This window comes from Elephas maximus, chromosome X, assembly GCF_024166365.1.
Source record: "Elephas maximus indicus isolate mEleMax1 chromosome X, mEleMax1 primary haplotype, whole genome shotgun sequence".
Lineage (NCBI taxonomy): Eukaryota > Metazoa > Chordata > Mammalia > Proboscidea > Elephantidae > Elephas > Elephas maximus.
In genome coordinates this window covers 172,787,637-172,814,307 of record NC_064846.1, presented here as the reverse complement: position 1 = coordinate 172,814,307, position 26,671 = coordinate 172,787,637, and the positions used below count along the sequence as shown (strand labels likewise).

General features: G+C 43.8%; 1 long non-coding RNA gene across 2 annotated transcripts in view; it reads left to right on the top strand.

The window, feature by feature from the left end:
• Nucleotides 1-26,671, top strand: part of LOC126069201 (uncharacterized) — a 469,916-nt gene that overhangs the window by 346,399 nt on the left and 96,846 nt on the right. For both annotated transcript variants that reach the window (XR_007515880.1, XR_007515879.1), the window contains exons 3-4: nucleotides 11,652-12,043; nucleotides 14,473-14,540. This is a non-coding gene — a long non-coding RNA (uncharacterized LOC126069201). The remainder of the gene's footprint in view (nucleotides 1-11,651; nucleotides 12,044-14,472; nucleotides 14,541-26,671) is intronic.

Genomic DNA, 26,671 nt, shown 5'->3' with positions numbered 1-26,671 from the left:
TGGTCTCCACCCACTAGTCATTTGCTGTGGTGGGGCCGTCCTGTGCACTGTAGGGGTGTTGAGCAGCATCCCTGGTCTCCACCCCCTAGTCATTCTCTGTGGTGGGGCCGTCCTGTGCACTGTAGGGTGTTGAGCAGCATCCCTGGTCTGCACGCCCTAGTCATTCTCTGTGTTGGGGCTGTCCTGTGCACTGTAGGGTGTTGAGCAGCATCGCTGGTCTCCACCCACTAGTCATTCGCTGTGGTGGGGCCGTCCTGTGCACTGTAGGGTGTTAGCAGCATCCCTGGTCTCCACCCCCTAGTCATTCTCTGTGGTGGGGCCATCCTGTGCACTTTAGGGTGTTGAGCAGTGTTGAGCAGCACCCCTGGTCTCCACCCCCTAGTCATTCTCTGTGGTGGGGCCGTCCTGTGCACTGTAGGGTGTTAGCAGCATCCCTGGTCTCCACCCCCTAGTCATTCGCTGTGGTGGGGCTGTCCCGTGTACTGTAGGGTGTTGAGCAGCATCCCTGGTCTCCACCCCCTAATCGTTCTCTGTGGTGGGGGCCGTCCTGTGCACTGTAGGGTGTTAGCAGCATCCCTGGTCTCCACCCCCTAGTCATTCTCTGTGGTGGGGCCGTCCTGTGCACTGTAGGATGTTAGCAGCATCCCTGGTCTCCACCCCCTAGTCATTCTCTGTGGGGGGCCGTCCTGTGCACTGTAGGGTGTGGAGCAGCATCTCTGGTCTCCACCCACTAGTCATTCTCTGTGGTGGGGCCGTCCTGTGCACTGTAGGGTGTTGAGCAGCACCCCTGGTTTCCACCCCCTAGTCATCCTCTGTGGGGAGTTCCATCCTGTGCACTGTAGGGTGTTGAGCAGCATCCTTGGTCTCCACCCACTAGTCATTCTCTGTGCTGGGGGCAGTCCTGTGCACCGTAGGGTGTTTGGCAGCATCCCTGGCTTCTACAGTTTAGTGCTGGTAGTACCCCACTCCCAAGCTGTGACGACCAAAATGCCCTTCAGACACTGACAAATGTCCCCTAGGGGGCAGTATTACTTCCTGTTGACAACCACTGGTGCAGTTTGCTTTGGGATCATAATTGTCTGCAACTAGGTTTTGGCATCTCCTTTCAATTCCTTATGGTAAAAGTAACAGCAGACAATCAGTTTGTTCCCGGAATGACAGATAGTGCAGGCAGAGAAAAACACCAAAGAAGTCACTGGTACGTGAAGTTCCACTTACAAGTCTCTGAAGCTCTCAGATTTAAAGCCGCTGCAGGACCAGGACTCGATCCCCCCTCACCTGCCGAAGTCCTAGTGCTTGATTTTAAAACTCTGCAACTAAAGATGACAGCCACTTTGCATTCCTGCTAATGACAGTTTGGGCAGCATGAAAAGGCTGCCCCTTCCAGACCCTTCATGGGGTTGTTGTTGTATATACTTTAATTCTATTCTCAGTGCTCAACTACATGCAAACCATTTGGCATATATGGGATTATGGGCCCTAATAAAGGTGAATGTTTAAGGCAAGCGCCTCCAAGCATCCTTTCTTGAGAAGTCTTGTAGGTTGTCTTCATGACTTCTGAAGAAATGGAGCAAAAAGATAAGCATGCAGATTGTATCTTCCAGGAAACAGATCTGTGAGTCCAGACTTACCTGCTGTTCACCTGAACCACAGTAAGAAATACCCACCACACTTCTCTTCACCCCTCACCTGATGTTGCCCCGACTCAGTCCCCCAAATCTCTGCCAGGAAGCCCACCTCAGTGGGCTCCGTTCTGCAGGGAGCCACCTGACCGGACACTGTTTGGTGCAGCAGTTTTTAACTCAGATATTTTATCTTCAAGCATCAGCCATTTGTAAAGGCATTCCCTACACAGGAAAGTCCTTAGTGCATAGGGCAGCAAGCGATTCTTAGCATTGCTACTATCACTTTCATATGCACAGACTTGGTGGCTGGAAATAGGAGCCCTCCTAGCAGACCAGGTGGCTTAGTATTCTAGGGCAGCTGTAACAGAAATACCAAAGTGAGTGGTTTAAAGAACAGACGTTTATTTCCTCAAGGTTCTGGAGGCTAGAATTCCAAATTCAGGGCACCAGCTCTAGGGGAAGGCTGTCTCTGTGTTGTCCCTGGAGGAAGGTCTCTTTCAGTATCTGTAGACCGGACATTCCTTGATTCCTTGGTGATGTCCACGTGGCATATATCTTCCCCTCCGTTCGTGCTTTCTTTTCTGTGCCTGATTTTTATATCTCAAAAGTAAGTAGGTTTAGGACACACCCTACATTAATATGACTTTATCGACATAGCAAAGAAAATCCTATTCCCAAATGGGATTCCATTAACAAGTGTAGGGGTTAGGATTCCAACACAAAATTTGGGGGGACATGATTCAACCCATAAGAGCAGGTTAGAAGATTGTTTAAAATGGGGACAAGGAGAGAAAGGCATTTAAACCAAAGGAATAGCAGGAAGGCAGAGATGGGGCTGTTTGCAACTGTAAATCGATCAGTGGCTAGGTGATAGAATGTTTTGGAAGGGGGTGTGGTGTATGCTCTTAGGGCACAGAATCAAGCAGGGGCCACGGCACAGGAAACTTCACTTGCCATGCTATGGAGGTGGGACTGTAACTGGAGGACACTGAGAGGCACTGGCTTTGAAGGTACTTGCTAGTCAGGCGCGGACTAACTTGAATTTTAGCATGATCGCTCGGGTTGCATTTGGACTGGTGACTTTTTAAAATGAATGTTAGGAAGCCAGGAAATACTCTAGGAAGCTGTTGCCCTAAGCTGAGGAGAAACAGTGGAAGCTAGAGAAAAGGCAGACGCACTGGGGAAAGAGACTAGTGGCTGTAATATTGTTGTTGTTAGGTGCTGTTGAGCCCATCCTGACTCATGGTGACCCCACGTATCACAGAAGGAAACGTTGCCCGGTCCTGTGCGGTCTTCATGATCATTGGCGCACTTGAGTTCATTGTCGCAAAGCAAACCCATTGCCGTCGAGTCGATTCTGATTCATAGCGACCCTACAGGACAGAGTAGAACTGCTCCCTAGGGTTTCCAAGGCTGTTAATCTTTACAGAAGCAAACCGCCACATCTTTCTCCCTTGGAGTGGCTGGTGGGTTTGAACTGCCAACCTTTTGGTTAGCAGCCAAGTGCTTTGACCTCTGCGCCACCAGGGCTCTACTGTGTATTTTGAGTGCCTTCCAACTTAGGGGGTTCATCTTCCAGCACTCTATCGGACGACATTCTGTTGTGATCCATAGGGTTTTCAATGACTGATTTTTGGAAGCAGATCTCCAGACCTTTCCTCCTACTCTGTCTTGGTCTGGAAGCCCCACTGAAACCTGTGCAATACAGGTGACCTGCTGGTATTTGAAATACCAGTGGCATCACTTGCAGCATCGCAGCCACATGCAGCCACCCCCGTACGACACACCGGCAGGCGGGGCGCTGTAGCACATTAAGGAAGTAGAATCCAAAGGACTTAGTGCCAGATTAGACGTGGGGGAAACCGAGGCACCCAGGTCCTGGCCTGGGAAGTTGCATCCCTGGTGGTGTCAGCTGCTGAGATCAGGACTCTTGAAGGAGAACAGATAAGTTGGGGGTAAAAGCTAAGTTTGCTGACGGGATGGTGGACATCCCTGAGTGACAGGGTAATTCCAAGGAGAGTTACCAAATAGAAATGAAGGACCTGGTGCTCAGAAGGAAGACCTGGGTTGGCGATATAACATGGGAATATTTAGTTATGGACTGTAAGAAAAATTCTAATTAAAAGCATGGAGCGCTTACAAAGCTGTGGATCGCAACTGGGGGCGATTTTGCTCCCAAGGGACGTTTGGCAATGCCTGGGATGTTTTTGGTGGCCACAAGTGGCAGGGGTCGGGGTATGCTACTGGCATCAAGTGGGTAGAGGCCAGGGATGCTGCTTAACATCCTACAGTGCACAGGGTGGCCCTCACCATGACAAAGAATTATGCTGCCCAGAGAGTCAGCGGTGCTGAATGGAGAACCCTAACGTGTGCGGTAGGAGAGACAGCAGGGGTCTGAGAACGAACGGCAAGCTACAGTCACTGAACGCCAAGCTACAGTCACTGAACGCCAGTCCCGATAGCGCCCAAACTGCTCAGATGTGTTTAGATTTAGGTACGGCCCCGGTTACGGGAAGCCTGGGTTTCAGATCTGGGGCCCTAGGGTGGGGAGCCAGGGATATGATAAGCGAACTTGTTGAGGCAGTTAAGATGTGGGGCAGCATTGAGACTTAGAACTCAGACTGCTCATCTCGTTTATCTCCTAACTTTGGTTCCCCACATCTTGTTGCCCATCCCTGATTTTATGTCCCCGAACAGGTACATTTATATCAGGAGCCCTGGTGGCACGTGGTTAAAACCTCAGCTGCTGACCGGAAGGTTGGTGGTTCGAAGCCACCCAGCAGCTTGAGGGGAGAAAGACCTGGTGATCAGCTTTCATAAAGACTACAGCCTAGGAAATCATATGGGGCAGTTCTACTTTGTCACATGGGTCCCTGGGAGTCAGAATCGACTCAATGACACCTAACAACAACAATGTATTTGCTACTTGTTGTTGTTGTTAGTTCCCATGTAGTTGATTCCAACTCATGGTAACCCCACACGTGCAGAGTAGAACTGCCCCATAGGGTTTCCTAGGCTGTGATGTTTCAGAAGTAGATTGCCAGGCCTTTCTTCCAAGGCACCTCTGGGTGGGTTAGAACCACCCACCTTTTGGCTAGGAGTGGAGCGCTACCTACTTACCAACAGGACTAAAACAGAGATTTTTCTACTCGGTAGAAGGAAAAATACTAGAGCTATGAGGTCTTTTTTTTTTTTTTTATGAGGTTACCCTCCAAAAGAAATGTAAGAAGGCCATGGAATTGATTACTGTTTGTGTCCCTCACGAGCAGAGAGAGAGCTGTTTAGATTTTTGCATTCAGCAACGCAATGGGCAATCCATAAATACTGTTTCCTGACAGCTTACATGTTTGTTACAATTGAAATGACAATTACAAATCTGTACCAGGATCTCCACTTTCAGCGAGAACATAGATTCTCTGTAACAACACATGACAGTATTTTGTTGGCAAGTTAACATGACATATTGACACTGATGTCATTGTCTGGAAGTTGAACCCAGACACAATACATACAGTAATATTATGGACTTACGGCCAGAGGGAGGGTTTCTTTTAATTATCTATTATTGTTATGTTGATGAAGGAGCCCTGGGGACACAGTGGTTAAAGCGCTTCACTGCTAACCGAAAGGTCGGCGGTTCGAACCCGCCAGCCGCTCCACGGGAGAGAGATGTGGCAGTCTACTTCTATAGAGATTACAGCCTTGGAAACCCTATGGAGCAGTTCCACTCTGTCCCACAAGGTTGCTCTGAGTAGGAATGAACTGGACAGCAGCAGATCTGTTTTTTTTATCATGTCACTGACTGTTGGAATAGTCCAAGTGTCCAGATTTTGCTGGTGATGATCACAAGACGTCAGACTTCCCACAGAGATCGTCTCAGCTGTGTGTTTAGCGTATCTGCTGATGTTCAGTTATGTTGACCGTCCTTCTCCTCTGCTGGCTGAACTCGGCAGATGTTGTCTTCACTACCCTGGAGGGAGTGTTCTTTCAGCTGTCAGTGCTGCCCGTGGGAGGGAACAGTTAAATGGCTCCAGGGTCTAATTAGCAAAAGCTCATTGCTAGCAATCCCTCGAAGGTGAAATGGTCACAGACAAAATTTCATCTAAAATGGACATTTGCCGCCATTCTCTGTAGCCTCCCCATCAAGTCATTAGGTGCCATTGGTTCAATTCCAAGTCATAGTGACCCCATATGACAGAACAAAATTGCCCCGTAGGGTTTCCTAGGCTGTATATCTTTACGGAATGCCACGTCTTTCTCCTGTAGAGCGAGCGGCTGATAGGCTCGAACCGCCGAACTTTCGGTTAGCAGCTGAGCCCTTACCCACTGCGCCACCACCATCAAAACTTGGTGCTTATCTCCCACCATCTCTTGAGGACATGCAACACCAAAGTATATTGTATGTGTGTTGGTTCATTTAACAAATCTTGAGCACTCTATTGTCTAAAGCATTGAGCCACACACTGAGTGGTATACAACCAAACCAAACCTGCTGCGATCAAGTCTATTCCGACTCATAGTGACCCTGTAAGATAAAGCAGAACTGCCCCATAGAGTTTCCAAGGAGCACCTGGTGAACTCAAACTGCCAACCATTTGGTTAGCAGCCATAGTAGCACTTAACCACTACACCACCAAGGTTGCCGAGGGGTGTACAAAGCTCTGTACAAATCCTCTTTGGCTTTTTAGGTTTTAGCATTTAGCGGAAAGACAGAAATCAGTTGCCGCCGAGTTGATTCCGACTAACGGAACCCCTTGTGTGTCAGCGGACACTTGTGCTCCGTAGGGTATTCAGTGACTCATTTTTCAGAAGTAGATCTCCAGGCCTTTCTCCTGAGGCATCTCTGGATGGACTTGAACCTCCAATATCTTGGTCAGCAGCTGAGTGTGTGGGCTGTTTGTACCACCCAGGGACTCCTAGTGAAAAAAAACAAGACCTAAAGAACACAGGAACAACAAAGAGAAGGGATCGAATGAACATAGCAGGGTTCTTTGTCAGTTACGTTAACGCAGGAATTACTGCGTACCCAGAGGCATACGGTGACTTTCCTCACCACATAGCTTTTTAGGGTTTGTGTTGACTCTTTTGCTTGAGAATTCATTGTCTGTTAAAGTAATCAGATGTCGCCATCCGAAAAGACTTTTTTTTTTTCCACAAACACCATCATTTGCCATGTGTGTAGGGATGACTAGTCAGCTGGCACAGTGGATGAAACATAAAATTCCTCACGCCCCTCACATGAAGAGGCGGGGTCCATGTCCATCCTGCTGATTCTGGGTCGGTCTCTGTGTCATTCTCAATCAACAGAACGCAGAGAGTTTTCTGGGCTTCACCTTGGAGGCCAGGTTACAAAAGCCCATGAAGCTTTTGCTGTGTTCTCTTGGGAAAACCAATCTTGGTTCTCAGGGTCCCATGTGTGATGTCTGGCTACCTATTGTGGATTGAATTGTGTCCCCCCAAAATGTATTGTAAATCCTAACCCCTATACTTGAGGTTACCATCGCATTTGGGAGTGGTTTTCTTTGTGATGTCAGTGAGGCAGTGTTAGTGTAGGGTGTGTCTTCAGTCAGTCTCTTCTGAGGTATAAAAGAGGTTAAGCAAGCAAGCGGGCAAGCAGAGATGCGGGGAGATAGATGGGAGCCATGGAAGAAGGACCTTCCCCCAGACTTGGTGCCCTCAATTCAGACTTCTTGCCTCCTGAATTGTGAGCAAATACATTTCTGTTTGTTAAAGCCGCCCACTTGAGTATTTCTGTTATAGCAGCACTAGATGACTCAGACATTACCCTAAGCTGCCCCATAGAAAAGCCATATTGAGAGAGCACAGAGAGAGGTGTCCGAGGAGCCTCACCTGCTCCGTCTCCAGCTGTCCCAGTCTCTCAGTCCGGATACCAAACATGGGTGTGAACAGCCTTGGCAATGACCCCGGCCCCAGCCACCCTATGGCTACAAGGGCATGACAGAGCCTAAGGGAGAACTGCCAATGGAGCCCAGCCAACCCGATCAGCGTGGTCAGCCCATATTCGTGATCACAATTAATGTTTGTGGTTGATTCAACCCACTGTTCAGGAGTACTTTGTTATGCAACAGTAGATAACCGGAACAGCTACGTTCTCAGGGTAGAAATAAGCAGATTTGGCCAAATGTCATATCCTCTTCTGAAGTTTCACTGCACTTGAGTTGGTTGGCCAGATACGATTTCCTTGGGGCTGCCATGTGTCGTTCGGATCAGCAAATTAGACAAATTCATAAAGTACATAATGTTATTGCAGCATTGTAATTCTTAGTATTATTTCATCCTGCAATAATACGTGGCACAAGTGATTTGTGCTCCACTACTGACCTAACGGTTCACAGTTCAAGCCCACCAGTGGCGCTGCAGAAGAAAGACCCGGCAACCTGCTTCTGTAAAGATGACAGCCAAGAAAACCCTACGGAGCAGCTCTACTCTACAACACACGGGGTCTCCGTGAGTCGGGATTGACTCCGGGGCAACTAACAGCAACAGCGTTGTATTTCCTATGACAATTTGTTTAGCTTTAGCAAAGTCACTTCCTAATACGTCTGAGAAGCACCACATTGGGGGTGATCCTGTTGAAGGCCCCCCCCAACATGACTCAGGTCTGTTCACGAGGCTCACTGTGAAGGCACCCTGGCCTCAGCCTCTTATTTTGACGAGTCCTACCTGGAGATTGTGGCAAACAGAAGTGAGGCCCCTGACAGCACACCTCCCTAGGGTGGTTTGTTTGAGTTCACCATATCCTCTGTTGTGGGCTGAGTTGTGTTCCTCACAGAGGTATGTTGAAGTCCTAACCCCCAGTGCCTGTGAATGCGACCTTATTTGGAAATAGGGACTTAGCAGATGTAGTCAGGGTGAGGTCATAATGGATTAAGTGCTCCCCAAATCCAATGACCGATGTCCTTACAGAAGCAGAGACAGAGGGAAGAAGGCCGTGTGCCAATGAAGATTGGAATGACATGGCTGCAAGTCAAGGAACGGCAGGGATGCTGGCAACCACCAGAAGCCAGGAGGAGGCAAGAAAGGATCCTGCCCTGGAGCCTTCAGGGGGAGCACGGCTTACCCAACACCTTGATTTTGGACTGCTGGCCTCCAGAACCATGAAAGAGTACATTTCTGTTGTTTTAAGGCACCTGGTTTGTGGCGCTTTGTTACGGCAACGCTGTCGTTGTCTTGTGCCATCAAGTCGATTCCAACTCGTGGCGACCCCGTGTGTTTCAGAGTTGAACTGCCCCATGGGGTCTTCTTGGCTGTAAGCTTTATGGAAGCAGATGGCCAGGCCTTTCTTCCCCAGTGCCGCTGGGTGGGGTCCAGCCACCAACCCTTTGGTCACCAGCTGAACGCAAACCATGGCCACCCGAGGAGCCTCCTGCAGGGTCTATGAGGACATCTCCCTGCCCCCGATGGGACGTGGAGGGTGGCTTCTCTGCCTGGGGGATCAGAGTGACTTGTGGCTCTGTCCTCTGCCCCCCCACCCCACCCCCACATCAGGAAAGGATCACACACGCTGGGAAGAAAGTCAGCTGTTCCCAAGGGCCGGCAGCTTCCAGCAGGTTCTGCCAGCTGCCATGGATCCCACCTGTCCACAATGCCTGGGGAAGCCACAAATTCCTGCCTTGTGTGCAGCCTTCAGCTCATGGAGAGAGGAAGCTGCTGGGCTGGACTGGACTGTGAGGCCGTCTCCCATATTCAGCTCAGCGCAGTGGTTTGTCACTAATGCTGGCTTCACCAGAGAAGGACGCGATTTTTTTTTTTTTTGCTCCTACCTCAACCAAAAAGAAATTTTTTTTTTGTCCCTGAGATTGAGTACTGGAAATTGAGAACCATGATCAAGAACTGAATACGAGCACTAAGAGTTCGTATTTGTTTATTCCTAAAGTAGAGCTTTGCCTGGAAGTAGTCACATTCCATCAAATATCATTTTTGTTATTTCTGGTGTAATGAGGATTAGGGACCATGGAGATGGCTTACCAGAGAGGCCAAAATCATCTTTAATTAGTTTTGTCCAAATAGACAGCATTCAACAGAAAAAAGAAAAAGAAAAAAAAAAAACTGTAAAGTTTGGGAACGAGTACAAGGAAAAAATTAAAGGATTATATTTGCAAGTCTTTGGGACTTAGAACAGTATTCCTTATAAAATATATTCCATGGTATTATTTCCTGGAATGTGGAGAATAATTTTTAAGAACGCTATGGTCAAACCACAAACATGCAGATAATGTAAACTGGGGATGGAATACGTGTGGTAATTTTCCTTAATGAGGTTTGATTTTAGCTTCTATTCCACCACTTATCTGTCAGTTTGTCATATCGTATGTGGTAGCTTGTGCGTTGCTGTGAGGCTGGAAGCTATGCCACCGGTACTTCAAATACCAGCAGGGTCACCCACGGTGGACAGGTTTCAGTGGAACTTCCAGACTAAGACAGACCAGGAAGAAAGGCCTGACAATCGACTTCTGAAAATCAGCCAATGAAAGTGTATGGATCACAACAGAAAACCCTTGGATAGAATGTTGGAAGAGCCTCCTAGATTGGAAAGCACTCAAAATACACAGTGGCACCAACAATGGACTTGAGCATACAGTGATCGTGAAGATGGCACAGGACCGGGCAACGTTTCTTTCTGTTGTACATGGGGTCGCTGTGAGTCAGAGCCAACTTGAAGGCAACTAACAACAAAATAGATATAAGCATAAATATAGATGTCGGCAGGTATAGATGTGGATATGAAGACAGATGTATATGTGTAAAGACACACACATTTGATTAATTTTTATGGAAGGAAGAAGGTATCACATACCTTAGCTTCTTTAACTCTCAAAATGTCTTACCTTATTTAGTCCCCAAACAACCCTTGCCCTGGTTTTTAACAAGGGGCAGTGTGGTGTACTGTTTGAGAGCACAAACTCTGGGGCAACTCTTTGCTCACAACTCGGCCCCCCACTACACCTGTTTGTGGTGTAATCTCAGACAATTATATTAATCTCTCTGAGTCTCAGTTTTCTCATTAGCAAAAAGGTGGTCATGACTGCTGCTACCTGGGATTGTTGTGAGAACTGAACGTGTGAAATGAAAGGCTAATGAACCAGTTTGTGGCACATGGTAAGCGCTATAGAAGATTTAGCTACTATCATTGCTATAGATGTGGGCATCAGTGTTCTAAGGTGTTAATGTTCCCGAGTCCGCAACAACAGATACGTGGTTTAAAACGAGCTTAAAAAAAATGGTCGCCATCCAGTAGACTCTGACTCATAGCCCCGCCATGTGTGCCAGAGTAGAATTATGCTCTATACAGTTTTCACTGGCTGATTTTTGGAAGTCGATCTCCATTCCTTCTTCTGAGACGCCTCTGGGTGGACGCGAACCTCCAAGACTTTGATTAGCAGTGGAGCGCATTAACTGTTTGCACCACCCAGGAGCTCCTTGTGGTTTAAACCCGTGTCTACTTCCAGAGCCCTCTCCTCTCTCCTGAGGATGGCTTTGATGATGAGGGTTAGAGTCAAGCGCCCTGGGTTCTTTGCCTGACTTTCTCAGGCTCAAATACCAGGCAGTCTTACGTCTCTAGCTTGCCATCTGTGGACTCTGATAACAGGAGCATCTTCACAGTACAATACCTCTGCTCCTCAGAGTTGTGGTAAGAATCAAATCATTTAAACGCAGTTAAAAATTATAGAGGGCTTGAACAGTGTTCAGTGGTATTGTGATTTTTATGCACCCACCGTTCATTAAGAATTCTTCCTTTTACAGAGGTCAAATACGCAATGGAAATACTGTCCAACATTTAGATACCATGATAGTGAAGGCTGTGTGTCAACTTGGCTGGGCCATGATTCTCCGTGGTTTGGCAGTTATGATGTAGTTTGGCAGCTATTCACTAATGTAATCACCTCCATGATGAAATCTGTTATGAGCAACCAATCAGTTGAAAGGGAGTTTCCTTGGGGGTGTGGCTTGCATCTAATATAGGTGGACTTTCTGGCAAAGCTTACTGGCTTTTGCTTGCTCTAGATCCTGCAGCTGGCTCCTGTTCATCTGACCTCTGGTTCTTGGGACTTGAGCTTGCAGCTTACCTGCCCATCTTGAGATTCATTAGCCTCCACAGCCTGTGAGCCAGAGGCCTGCTGTCTGACCTCCCGATCGCTGTGAGTCAGGAGAAGCCTCCAGCCTAATCCACGAAGTTGGGACTTACCAGCCTCCACAGCCTGTGAGCCAGAGGCCTGCTGTCTGACCTGCCAATCGTGAGTCAGGAGAAGCCTCCAGCCTAATCCATGAAGTTGGGACTTTCCAGCCTCCACAGCCTGTGAGCCAGAGGCCTGCTGTCTGACCTGCCGATCGTTGTGAGTCAGGAGAAGCCTCCAGCCTAATCCACGAAGTTGGGACTTGCCAGCCTCTGCAACCACGTGAGCCATTTCTCTCTGTATATATATTTATATGCTGCACTGATTTTACTTCTCGAGAGAACGCAGTCTAAGACAGATACTTAAGACAAGGAAGTTAGACATTCATTAACACGAGGACCCCTGAAAAGTGGGTGGATCTAAAAGATATGAATGCATTTTTTATTATTCCTCACATTTTATTTCTCGAGAAATTTATACTTCTGGAGTGTTTGGTTGTCCTGCTTGCATTTTTATTTTGCTTCTTTTTTTTCACTTAAGTGATAGCTTAACAAGAACAGATATCTAGAAAAGATATTTAGAGAAGCAGAATTTGGTCAATATCACGCCAACATGAAATTTCCCAAGAAGGTAGAAAACATGAGCCAAACCCAAATTTTTGGGAAAATTGGGTATATTCCTGGCAAGCAAGTCTTCTGTTCCTAAGAAATAAAACTTGAACAATTTTTGGGCAGTAAGTAGCTTTTTTTTTGTTTTGTTTTTTTAGGAAAGCATTTGATGTATTAAGTAAAGGAATGAACAATAGCCGTAAGATATAAATTTTCTGAAAAGTCTCTAGAGTTTAAAGTAAAAGGAATTTTGATTCTGGCACAATCCAATCAACTTTGGCTGAACCAAACATAATTCAAAGACAATTGAATTCTTAATTGAGCCTAAAACCTGTTTTATTTTGTTTTGGTTTTGTCCACCAGCCTTAAAAACACATCTTATTGTATCCAGAGATTTTATTTATTGACATCAGAAGGGAAAGCAAAAATTTGGACACATATGAGAATAAGTGAGAGCTCTTGAATTTAGATGCACAGAGTGTAAAATGCATTTACAAACTGGTAATCGGTCTCCAGGATGGCCCCCAATGATCCCTGCCTCCTGTTGTTGCTCTGTGCCAGAGTCAAATCAGACTCATAGCCACCCTATATAACAGAGTAGAACTGCCCCATAGGGTTTTCAAGGCTGTTATCCTCTCAGAAGCAGACCGCCAGGTCTTCTTCCTACGGAGCCGCTGGGTAGGTTCCAACTGCTAACCTTTCAGTTAGCAGAGCACTTAACCATTGTGCCATCAGGGCTTCTCCCTGCTTCTTAATATCCTACAGTCTTGCGTAGTTCCCCCACATGTTACTAGGGTTGATCTGTGGGTCTAACAGAATAATCTAGAAATGACCACATGCTGCCTCTTCAGGTTTCTGTGCTAAAGAGGGGCTTGTTTCCACACAAAGGGGACAAGTGTTTCCAGGTCAAAGGTCAGAGTCATCAGGTTTCTTCTTTGCAACGTAAAAATGGGTGACTTCTTGGCATAGACAAGTAGTACAAAGAGAAACCTCCATTTTTTTAACATAATCTATTATTTTGGCAACCCTGGCCTTGCATAGAAAGCACGTGGAATTTCAGTGTTTAAAAAGGGAAATTTACTTACATCCTTTGTTTTTGTTTTACAAGTATTAGAGAATACTGCCTCTCAAGATGCAGGTTCTCTTTTCTAATTTTTGTATTTATGAAGCTGGGAAAGATGGACAAAACAAAGCAGGCCACAAACCAGGGTTTCGCAAACCAGGGTTTCATCAGGAGAAATCATCAAGAGAAAAGCTCAAGGCCTCGTCCTATAAACATTCCTTAACATCTCCCAATCCTCCACTTTGTAACGGCCTTCTAAGGAAATATGTCATTGGCTAGAACTTGCATAAACACAGCATAAAAGTTCTAATCCTCTTCTAGCCAGTCGGGATCATATCATTGCTCTGCCGTGGAACATTTAGAAAGTACAGGATGACAGCTCTGTGAAGAATTGACATTTTGACTTAAATGACTGCTTTGTAGAAATGAATATCTCCATTGTCTTCCTGACTTCAAACACATGGCATAATTCTCTGTGTCTTTGAAGTCGGACAAATCTTTGGCTCCATTTACCGTATAAAAAGCCACTGGAAATTTTTTTGTGGTCCTGTAGACACAACTATAATATTTGAAACCGTGGTTTTCACCAGGCCAGGTTTTCTGGTAAATATGCAGGTACCTACCACTTCAAGGACAGTTTGAATACCTACTGCGCTTTCATTTCAGACCCAGCCTTCTCTCCATTTCACGTTAGTTCCTGTCAGCTCTTTTGGCAAGTGTATGTGGCTGTTATGTTTTGTTTTGTTTCTCATTTCATAGAACATTTTGTTGGTGCCCTTCATTAGTAAAACCTACGCTTTTCTCACTTTTATGACTGGAATTACATTGGCCAAACTTGCTCATCATAAAACATGCAATAAAGAAAATCTCATTTGTTTAAGACAGTAAAAGGTTATATACGGTTGAGGGACTCGGCAGGCAGAAATAAATACAGAACTAAGCCTCATCATCACGAAGGTACGAAATTTTAAGTGCCTGCTTTATTTGCTTAGTAGGTTAATAATTGAAAGTCTCTCCCGCTCCATTTTATTGCCCTTTAGGATAGAAGAGGACTTCCAGGCTCCACATGATGCCACATTTTCAGCAGCAATAATGCCTTTCCCAGCAGGTAGGAGCTACTCAGCTTTACATATTCGGTGCTTTATTTGCATCTCAAACAGATAGCTTCCATCCCGTGAGTGTAAAATATGTATGCAAGGTAACATAACTAATATGTGTTGGGGTCATTTTGACTATGAAGATCCCAGTGCAGATTTTAAAAACTACCCTGCTGACAGTGGTACCCATCATCCTGATAATATGAGAATAAATTATGTTGCTCTTTAGACAACATTACCCTAGTTTGTCAATTGTGGGCCATCAAGCCAAACTTCATAATGTCACTGTTCTCAACATCCGTTGATTTCCAGGCAGAGAAATTACTTCTTGTCTTGGGGGGGCTTTATTTTAAAATAAGCAAAGAAATGCTCAACTTTACAAAGCATAAACTCATTTAGTTTATTACAAAGTAGTCATGGCAGGGGACACGGAGGTAACACGACCAGACATTTATTTAGGGCTAACAATGTAAGATTTGTCCAATGGTTAGAGTTCGAATCTTTAGACTTAAGGCCTTTACCTTTAATGAGTGGTCTTAGAAGGAAAGTTTGATCAGCAGCTTGTGCTCGGTTGGGGCCCGAGGATGGTGACAACAGGCAGAGTCTCAGTCTTAATCTCTGTCTGGGTCTCAGTCTTTGGTGAGAGTCTGAGTCTAGAGAGAGATTCTACCTCTGTCTTTTCTCATTGAATTAGCAGAAGTCCTAGGTTTATATATGATTTTTTCACCTTGGTGTCATACAAGGGCCAGGTGACACCATCTTTAACATAGACTAGTATGGTTAAGAGCTTGGCTGCTAACCAAAAGGTTGGCAGTTTGAATCCACTAGCCACTCCTTGGAAACCTTATGGGGCAGCTCTACTCTATTGTATAGGGTTGCTGTGAGTCGAAATCGACTCAACTGTAACGTCTTCTCTCTAAAAGTCAGATTAGCCACATGGTATATCTTTTCTTCAAAGATATTGAGCTCTTTATGACTTATTCCTGCCTCAAGGCTAACTTAGAGAAATTTAGTTACATGTTAATTTTCTTTTATTACCGTATGCAGGTGCAAAGCCAATTTAGGGAGGTTATGACATACTTCACGTACTTCTATCTTCTCTTTCTAAATTCAGAATTATTTTTTATTTCTGACTTCACGTTGTAAATGACTTATACATATGTGTTGTTTGAGATCATTGCAGAAGCATATATAACACTAATGAACGCACAGAAAAGGCCCGGCAAGGTGAATATCCAGATTCACTCCAGTGTTAACTTCTCATCTGTCATACGGGAGAAAGAGATTTGAAGTTCTGTGTGTGTTTCTTTTGTCGTGTGGACATGCACATGTACATTTTGACCATATATATTCACTCTCATCAATCAGTCTTTTTTACATCATTGGGAATATTTTTCTGCTGCCTCACAAATACACAGAATGTGCGGTCTGTCTGTCTGGTGACTGTGTCCGACATCCTCAGCTGGAGACTGGAGCAGACCAACCATCACAGCATCTCTTTCAACCTGATGACATGGTGCCCTGCAGGTTAGACAGCTGTGCTCCAGAGTCTTTGGACGCTTTTGTTGTGAATGTGTCATTGTGACCTTGAGGAAAATTCCAACTTGTTTATGACATTTCAGTCAGCACTATACCAATATTGATATCTTTTCATCAGAAAGGTATTCTTCAGAAAGACTGCTTGGTATTCATTACGCTGTCTAGGGAAGCGACTTCAATATGCAGTGCAGTCCGCTGACCCATTCTCTATAAAAGACGGCTACCCTGCGTCCATGCCTTCCTTTCTCATTTTCACTACAATGTGCCTTTTTTTTTTTTGCCGTATCAAATTTAACCACTTATTAATTCTAACCTTTTGAGTGCTCTTTTTTGTCCGTTTTTTCTACCGAGTTCAATTTCCTTTGTCCATGTTTTTCTGATCTAGGTTTTTAAAAATGGACTATGTTGTATCCACTTCTCGTCAGTTGCAAGTTTTACCTTAAAAAAAGTTTTAACCTGTATCAGTGTGTGTGCGTGTGTATGTGTTATGTGTTTGTGTGTGTGTGTGTGTAAATACCTACCAGTCCTAATTCTTCCTCCAGGCCTGTGTGTGTATGTGCAGGAGTTCATTTAAATGTAACCAATAATAGATGATGGATGGATGGACGGACGAATGGATGGACGGACGGATAGATAGATAGATTGAGAGATAGGAGAGATAGATGATAGATAGAAAGAGAGAAAGGAGAGACCTTCAGTATCTTCCTCTGTGTGAGCAAAAGGGTAGTTTCAAAATGGCCAGGTGTAAACAGTTGGGTGAAGAACTCCCACTTTGTTTATGTCATTCACTCAGAGTAAGTGATCTCAAGAGAAAATGAAACACTTGCTAGGTTTACAATTTCTGCTTCTTTAATGTCAGTAGTTCTTATAGTATATGGAAAAACAAAGACAAAAAACATGAAACCAAACGAGTAAAAAAAAATAAAATAAGATCTCTCATAAACGTTACAAATTAACCTTTACTGAATTTTTCTCTACATAAGACAAGCACTACCAAACATAAAGTAACATTTAAGATATTATTTGACTGACTTGCTTTATTCCATTGATGTATTTTTTTTTCTCTCCCTCTACCTTTAAGCTTGTGCACACGAGAGCTCGATAAGCCAGCCTTGATTGTGAAAGAGATCACACAATGTAACTGATCACAGTATGTTAGCTCAAGACAAAATATTGGACATTGTCATGGAGCTAATAAAATTTGCAAGGCTTTAAAAATAATTTCTCATTAAGTTAATTGGGCATTATTTTAGGTAAAATGTTTCTGAAAATATTTGCTATCAAAAACAATATCGATTCAGGTAAAATAATGTGGGTATACAATACTCTCTCTGATAACTCCTTTCTGTTCTCCATTTGGAGTCCCTGGATTGTGCAAACCATTAACACACTGGGCTGCTAACTGAAAGGTTGGAGGTTTGACTCCACCCAGAGGAACCAAAGAAGAAAGGTCCGGCCATCTACTTCCAAAAAATCAACCCCTGAAAACCCTATGGAACAAACACAATTCTGCTGACACACATGGGAGGCCATGAGTCAGAGTCAACCCCCTATCAATTAGTTACTTCACATCGGCATTTAAACAAGCTCCAGTCACAGCCCAACTCTTTCAGGCCACCCACGTGGTCTCTCTGCCCCCATCTCCCATTCACCTTCACCCTCCTGCAATGTGGCTCCCACCTGTGCCTCTCCACTGAAACCACCTCGCCCAGTTGGCCTACGGCCTCCATGGCATTCGTCTCAGGGGCCCGTTTCATCCCTTATGTGATGTGTCCACACTGTTGATTACTTTTCCTTCATTAGCTGCTGAGGCAAGAGAGTCTCCAGGCTCTTCTTTCGTTATTTTCTGCTTTCTCTTAAATGTTGCTTCCTCAGAATGGTTGACCAGGTCCTCTTCTCTCCCTACTTTGAACAACCTGCTTGGTCTTGCCTTCTCCCTCTATGATGCTGCATTTATACCCTCAACCTATGTCTACCCCCCGGCTTAGATTTATGCATCCAACTACATATTGGACTTTTCAACTTGGCCACATGCAGGTTACCTTCAACCCCACATGTTCACAAATGAATTTTTACCTTTCTTCTCCAAACCTGCTGTTCCTTCTTTATTATCTAAATGAATTAATATGTTGTTGTTGTGTGCTGTTGAGTGGATTCTGACTCGCAGAGACCCTGTAGGACAGAGTAGAGCTGCCCCCTTCTTTATTATCTAAATGAATTAATATGTTGTTGTTGTTGTGTGCTGTTGAGTAGATTCTGACTCGCAGAGACCCTGTAGGACAGAGTAGAGCTGCCCCACAGGGCTCCCTAGGTTGTAATCCTTAGTGGAGCAGCTCACCAGGCCTTTCTTCCTTGGGCCTTTTGGTTAATGGCTGAGTGCTTAACTATTGTGCCACCTGGGATCCTTCAAAAAGATACATTACTCTCTCCCTTTATAAATATCTCCCAGAATTTCAGATAGTTTCTCCAACTCTTTCTAAAGATATGTCGAGAAACCCCTAGTAGTATCTGTAATGAAGTCTGTGCAGTCTTAAGAGAGATCTGTCGTGTGAAAAATGAGAGATAGCTCAGTTGATGGAGTAAGGACTGGTAAGTTGGGGTTATTGTCTAAAAACTAATGAAGGTATTAATTGTTGCATCTCTTCCATTTGAGGCTCTGGTAAAATGTGCCAAAGCGTTATTCTCAGATATGCTCAAAGGGGAGCTCCTTCAGGAATGTTTTGTACACATAATGGATGTCCGTGGGCCTCCCAGCTTTACTGTGTATTAAAAATAAATCCACAGCCTCAATCGTTCCATCACAGAAGTTTCGATCTTGTAGGTCCGTAAGTAGGAAGGGCAGAAATTTCCATTTGTTGCTTTGCCTGGCACATGCTTTGCATCAATGTACGACCCGTGGAATTAATGTGTAATAAATCATTGCGCCGGTTATGGCATCTTTTAAAAAGCCATTTACAGTACTCTTCAAAGCACTTTCTCGTGGCACAAGACTTTGTCAGTAAATTTAATTACATTAAGCTAATGTTTAATATCATCCTTTGTGAAACGTGGGATGACCCATGTTTTCCAGCACGGATGTTTCTGTTGGAAAGCTGTTTTGAATACAACCCGTATACTATTCCCTTGTTGCCAGGAGTCCCCACCCAGCATTTAGTTATTGCATTTCACATGGCAAAACTGGTTTCAGAAAGCAAACTGGTGCCTGAGAAAGAAAATCGTCCCCTTAACTTGGTCTTACCTGTGAAAAAGAGAGCTTCCTGGAGGAGCCAGCATTCCAAAGAATTTACGTCTTTTGCACAGAACGTGAATCTGGAGCAAACCAAAATATTGGTATTTGTTCAAATATATTGCACTTTTTGATGTTTGTTTCTTTTCATCCTCTGTGTGGCAGAACTAGAAAGGCCAAAGACGAACGGGCATGCCAAAACACACACAGCGACTGGCCTGCCAAGTAAGACTAGCAGGCTGGTGATGGGGTTAGATCTCATGAGAGCCACGGCATGACTTTATAGACAGATGAAAGACAGTTGCATATCCACCGTTCTGGGACACCTCTCTGGATTCAGCTCCCTTTTCCAAATTACAAATATAAGACAGACGTATGATGGCAACCTTGAAATTAAAAAGCTGGAGAACATACAAAAGGATCAGGAAAAAAAAAATGAGTAATGATTTTTCTTTGAGTCTTTTCCATTTATTGATGGAATTTTTTCCACCAGTATTGTTTTTTTTTTTTTTCCTCTTCGTTTCTCTTTCTAAAAGTGCTGCATTACTTTTATGATAAAGAAAAACACATGAGAGCCTCACTTGCCAGGCAATTTATCTGTTTTTTTTTTTTTTTGGAAACTTATCAAATTTAGGCTGATATAAGGAAACTTAAAAAGAAGATTCAATCTCTTGGTGACCTTCTGTTTTAATGGAGTTATAATGCACACGCCATGAAATTCACACTTTCAAAGTGCACGATGTGGTATGTTTTATTATACTCAAAAAGTTGTGCGAGCATCACCACCCCCTAATTCCAGAACATTTTTTCACCCCCAAAAAGGAACCCAGCGCCATTTACCTATCACCCCCATAGACCCTCCCCACTAGCCTGAGGCAACCACTGATCTGTTTTTGTCTCTATCGTTTTTCCTATCCTGGACATTTAATATAAGTGGAATCCGACATTATGGGTCCTTTTGTGTTTGGCTAATTGAGAAAAGCAATTCAATATCTAAAATGAGATTTTAAAAAAAGTCATAAAACTTCAGGCAAAACCAAGAAATAAAGATTCTGCCATCAATCTTGAAAAGTAGCTTCCATGTGGACCCCAATGTGCTGGATACTCGGTGTGAGTTACTCACGTATACTCGTGACCTGTCTCCCCCAGCACCTCATGATTTCCATAACGAGTAAAAGAATACGTAGGCAATCAATCAGTAAAGCTGCTTGTTATTAAAATTGATCTGAGAGAAGAACTGTTTGACTTACTAGTGTCTTCGGTTATGTTGGCCTTGTACAAACACAGTCATAAAGCATAGAGTCCCTAGAGGGAATTATAACACCATGGATGACATTTACTGAGGGCTTACAGTGCTCCTGGCACTCCATGTGGTGACTCATTTAACCCATAAACACATAGATCAATGTGATAGGATAGTTAAGAAATGATTATTGTTAGTTGCCCTTGAGTCACTTCTGACTCATAGCAAGCCCATGTGTGCAGAATAGAACTGTGCTCCATGGGGTTTTCAAGGCTGTGGCCTTTTGGAAGCAGACCCTCAGGCCTGTCTTCTGAAGCACTCTGGGTGGGTTCAAACTGTCAACCTTTTGGCTAGTAGTTGGGCACTTAACTCTTTGCACCACCCAGGGACTCGTAGTCAGGAAATAGACCCATTCAAATATAGTCAACTGATCTTGAAAACAGAGCAAAGGCAATTCAATGGAGAAAAGCATAGTTTATCAACAAATGCTGCTAGAAAAATTAGATGTCCGTATGCGTAAGAAGATGAACCTAGACACAGGATCGACATCTTCCAAAAAACTATCACAAGATAGATCATACACCTAAATGTAAAATGTAAATCTATAAAATTTCTTTTAAAAAATTATATAGAAGAAAAATCTAGGTGTTCTTGGTTTGGCAATGCCTTTTTAGGTACAACACAGAAACCATGATCCATGAAAGAAAGAATTGCTAATTTGGACTTCATTCACATGAAAAATTTCTGCTCTGCAAAAGATATTGTTAAGAGAATGAAAAGACAAGCCACAGACTGGGAGAAAATATTTGGAAAACACATATCTGATAAAGGACTTCTATCTAAAATATATCAATAACTCTTAAAGCTCAACGCTAAAAAGACAAATTTCCCAGTTAAAAAAGGATTGAAATATTGGAACAGATACCTCATCATCTCACCAAAGAAGATAGACAGATGACAAATAATCATATAAAAGTATTCTCAACATCATGTTTTCATTAGGGAATTGAAACTTAAAACAACAATTAGTTATTTTACACATCTGTTAGAATAACTTAAAAAAAAATTGACAATACCAATTGTTGGCAAGAACATGGAGCAACAGAAACTCTCATTGGTTGCTGGTGGGATTGCAAAATGGTCCAGTCACAGTGAATGACAGATAGGCATTTTCTTACAAAGTGAAACATGATCTTACCATACTATCTACCAATCATGCCTCCTAGGTACTTTCCAAATATTTGAAAACTTATGTCCACACAAAAACCCGTACATGAATTTCACAGTAGCTTAAGTTTTTTTTTTTTTAGGTGAGTGGTAAATAAACCGCAGTACATATGTACAATGGAATATAATTCCGTGATTAAAAATAAATAAAAGTGAGCTATCAAGGCACAAAAAGACTTTGTACCTTGATGGTCACTAAATTGTACATGTAAAAAAGTACATGTATAAGTTGTTAAATTGGTGTATGTTTGGTTGTGTATTTTTTCAAAAACAAAACAAAATTTTAAAAAAGACATTGATGAGTCTTAAATGCATATTGGTAAGTGAAAGAAGCCAGTCTTAAAAGGCTACCTACTGTATGATTCCAATTGTATGACATTTTGGAAAAGCCAAAACTATAGAGATGACAAAAGATCAATGCTTACCAGGGGTTGGAGCAGGGCTGGGATATGTGAAGCACAGCAGAGGTTTAGGGTGATGAAACTATTCTGTATGATACTGTAACGGTGAATACATGATACAATGCATTTGTGAAAACCCATAGAACTTTTTAGCACAAAGAATAAAACTCTGTTGTAGTGAAGTAGATTCCAACTCATAACGACCCTATAGGACAAAGTAGAACTGCCCCCTAGGGCTTCTGAGGGGCAGCTGGTGGATTTGAACTGCTGACTTTTTGGTTAGCAGTGGAGCTTTTAATCACTGGGCCACTGCCCAAAGAATAGAGGGGTTGGAGGAAGGCTGGAATATGTGAAATACAGGTTAGTTTTTAGGGTGATGAAACTATTCAGTATGATACTATAATGGTGAATACGTGACACTATGTATTTGTGAAAACCCATAGAACTTTTCAGTGAACCTTAGAATATGCACAAAATAATAATAATTTAGGAAGTCAGAGGATCCAGGATGGACTGCAGAATGTGGTCAAACAATGTCACTGTGTTAAAAGTGTATGAACAGCCTGACAGGGATGGCAAAGGGAAAGTGTTGACCTAAATAACTTCGGAAATGAGTGGAGACTGTGGGACCAACAGCAAAAGAAATACTCTAGTTGATAAAGTTGTTTCTCATGGGGATACAACCCAAAACCTGGTGCCATCGAGTTGATTTCGACTCATAGCGACCCCATAGGACAGAGTAGAACTGCCCCACAGAGTTTCCGAGGAGCGCCTGGTGGATTCGAACTGCCGACCCTTTGATTAGCAGCCGTAGCGCTTAACCATTATGCCACCAGGGTTCCCACATGGGGATATAGATTAGCAATTATCAGATGACTGTCTAATGAGTGGAACCCTCTTGGCTCAGTGGTTAAGAACTTGGGTGCTAACCAAAAGGTTGGCAGTTCAAATCTACCAGCCGCTCCTTGGAAACCCTATGGGGCAGTTCTACTCTGTCCTATAGGGTCACTATGAGTAGGAATTGACTTGACAGCAACAGGTATCTGCTGAGTCCCTGGGTGGTGCAAATGGTTAAGTGCTCTGCTACTAGCTGAGGGGTTGGAGGTTTGAAACCACTCAGGGACACCTTTGTAGAGAGGCCTGACAATCTGTTTCTGAAAGGTCACAGCCTTGAAAACCCTATAGAGCACCATTCTACCGTGAAACACATGGAGTTACTATGAGTCAGAATCTACTCAAAGTCAATGAACAGCAACAAACATTAAATTTAAGAATACAGCCCTGAAACTGTGTCCTTCAAAAATAGGAAGAAGACAAGATGGAGGGTGGATACAAGATGGAGGACAGACTCAAGAGGGAGGACAGACACCAGATGGAGGGTGGATACAAGATGGAGGACAGACTCAAGATGCAAGACAGACTCAAGTTGGAGGACAGACACCAGATGGAGGGTGGATACAAGATGGAGGGTGGATTCAAGATGGAAGATGGACACAAGATGGAGAACGGACACAAGACAGATGATGGATACAAGATGGAGGATGAAAGATGGACTGGAGATGAAGGATAGATTCAAGATGGAGGATGGATACAAGATGGAAGATGGACACATGATGATGGAGGACAGAGACAAGATGGAGGATGGATACAAGGTGCAGAATGGACACAAGATGGAGGATGAAAGGTGGACAGATGATGAAGGATGGGCACAAGATGGAGGATGAACACAAGATGGAGGGTGGACACAAGATGAGGGATGGACACAACAAGGAGGATGGACACAAGATGGAAGGTGGATACAAGATGGAAGAAAGGCTTAAGATGGAAGATGGACACAAGATTGGGGGTGGGTACAGAATGGAGGGTGGGTACCAAATGCAGGGTGCATCCAAGATGGAGGACAGACTCAAGATGGAGGATGGACACAAGATGGAGGACAGACACAAGATGGAGGATGGATACAAGGTGCAGAATGGACACAAGATGGAGGATGAAAGCTGGACAGAAGATGAGGGATGGACACAAGATGGAGGATGAACACAAGATGGAGGATGGACACAAGATGGACGGACACAAGCTGGAGGATGGATACAATAAGGAGGATGGACACAAGATGGTAGGTGGTTACAAGATGGAGGAAAGACACAAGATGGAAGATGGACACAAGGTGGGGGTGGGTACAGGATGGAGAGTGGGTACCAAATGCAGGGTGCCTCCAAGATGGAGGATGGACACAAGATGGAGGACAGCCACAGGATAGAGGATGAATGCAAGATGGGGGATGGACACAAGATGGAGGGTGGATACAAGATGGAGGATGAGCTCAAGATAGAGGACAGACACAAGATGGAGGGCAGACACAAGATGGAGCATGGACACAAGACGGAGGGTGGACTCAAGATGGAGGATGGACACTAGATGGAGGGTGGATACAAGATGGAGGACAAACACAAGATGGAAGATGGATACAAGATGGAAGTTGAGTGCAAGATGGAGGATGGATACAAGATGGACGATGAAAGATGGACAGAAGATGAAGGATGGATTCAAGATGGAGGATGGACACAAGGTGGAGGAGAAAGATAAGATGAATAATGGAGAGTGGATACAAGATAGAGGATTCGAGGGTGGAGACAAAGTGGATGGAGGATATGTGACTCGTAGTGACCCTGTAGGACAGAGTAGATGCCCCATAGGGTTCCTAAGGAGTGGCTGGTTGATTCAAACTGCCAACCTTTTGGTTAGCAGCTGTAGCTCTTAACCACTATGCCACCAGGGTTTCCATATAACATTACACATCTAATTATATATTGTTGTTAGTTAATTATATATTTTTGGTTAGCTGCCATCGAGTTGGTTTCAACTCATAGTGACCCATGTACAACATAATGAAACACTGCCTGGTCCTGCGCCATCCTCACAATTGTTGCTATGCTTGAGCCCATCGTTGCAGCCACTGTGTCAATCCATTTCGTTGAGGGTCCTCCTCTTTTTCGTTGACCCCAAACATGATGTCCTTCTCCAGGGACTGATCCCTCCTGATATCATGTCCAAAGTATGTGAGACGCAGTCTCACCATTCTTGCTTCTAAGGAGCATTCTGGTTGTACTTCTTCCAAGATAGATTTGTTCGTTCGTTTGGCAGTCTGTGGTATATTCAATATTCTTTGCCAACACCACAGTTCAAAAGCGTCAATTCTTCCGTCTTGTTTATTCACTGTCCAGCTTTCGCGTGCATGTGAGGTGATTGAAAACACTATGGCTTGGGTCAGGCGCACCTTAGTCTTCAAGGTGACATCTTTGCTTTTCAACACTTTAAAGAGGTCTTTTGCAGCAGATTGGCCAAATGCAATGAGTCTTTTTATTTCTTGACTGCTGCTTCCATGGGTGTTGATTGTGGATCCAAGTAAAATGAAATCCTTGAAACCTCAATCTTTTCTCTGTTTATCATGATGTTGCTTATTGGTCCAGTTGTGACATTTTTTGTTTTCTTTGTGTTCCGGTGCAATCCATACTGAAGCCTGTGATCTTTGATCTTCATTAGTAAGTGCTTTAAGTCCTCTTCACTTTCAGCAAGCAAGGTTGTGTCATCTGCATAATGCAGATTGTTAATGAGTCTTCCTCCAATATATGCTATTTATAAAATATTATATATTCTATATAATTAGAGTATATACTCTATATAAATATTGTACATAAAATTATATGGAATATATTATATAATTATGTAATTCATATTAAAAAAACCCAAACCCACTGCTGTCGAGTCAATTCCGACTCATAGCGACCCTATAGGACAGAGTAGAACTCCAAGGAGCGCCTGGCGGATTCGAACTGCCGCCCTTTTGGTTAGCAGCTGTAGCACTTAACCACTATGCACCATATACGTATATGTAATATCTATACAGAGAGATATCACATATGTACTCTGTACACATGGGGTCGCCATGAGTCAGAGTTGACTGGACAACTAACAAGATATTGTTACATGTTGCTCTAGTTCACTGTAGTTCATTTGTTCTGATTGTTGTGTAATATTTCACTGGTTAAACAGATTTGACCTTTGGGTCGTAATTTGCCAACCCCTGCTTTAAGCTACCACTCCAGTGCTATTACTAGAAGCTAGGCTATTAGTCCCAGATTCTACACACTTTGACAACATCTGCTTCTAAGCAAGGGTCAGCAAGCTACATCCTGTGGGCCATATCTGGCCTGCTGTCTGTTTTTTGTAAATAAAGTTTTATTGGAACACAGTCACAATCATCTGTGGCTGCTTTTGCACTACAATAGCGGAGTTGAGTAGTTGCCACAGAGACCATGTGGACCTCAAAATCGAAAATATTTATGCCCTGGCCCTTGGCAGAAAAAGTTTGCCAACCCCTGGATCAGAGTATGAATAAAGATCGTAAGCATCTGAGCTGAACAAGTGCAAACGGGGATACCTGTCAGAAGGTTGGTTAGCTGAGAAATGTAAAAACGAAACAAAGCGAAAACTATTAAGAAATAT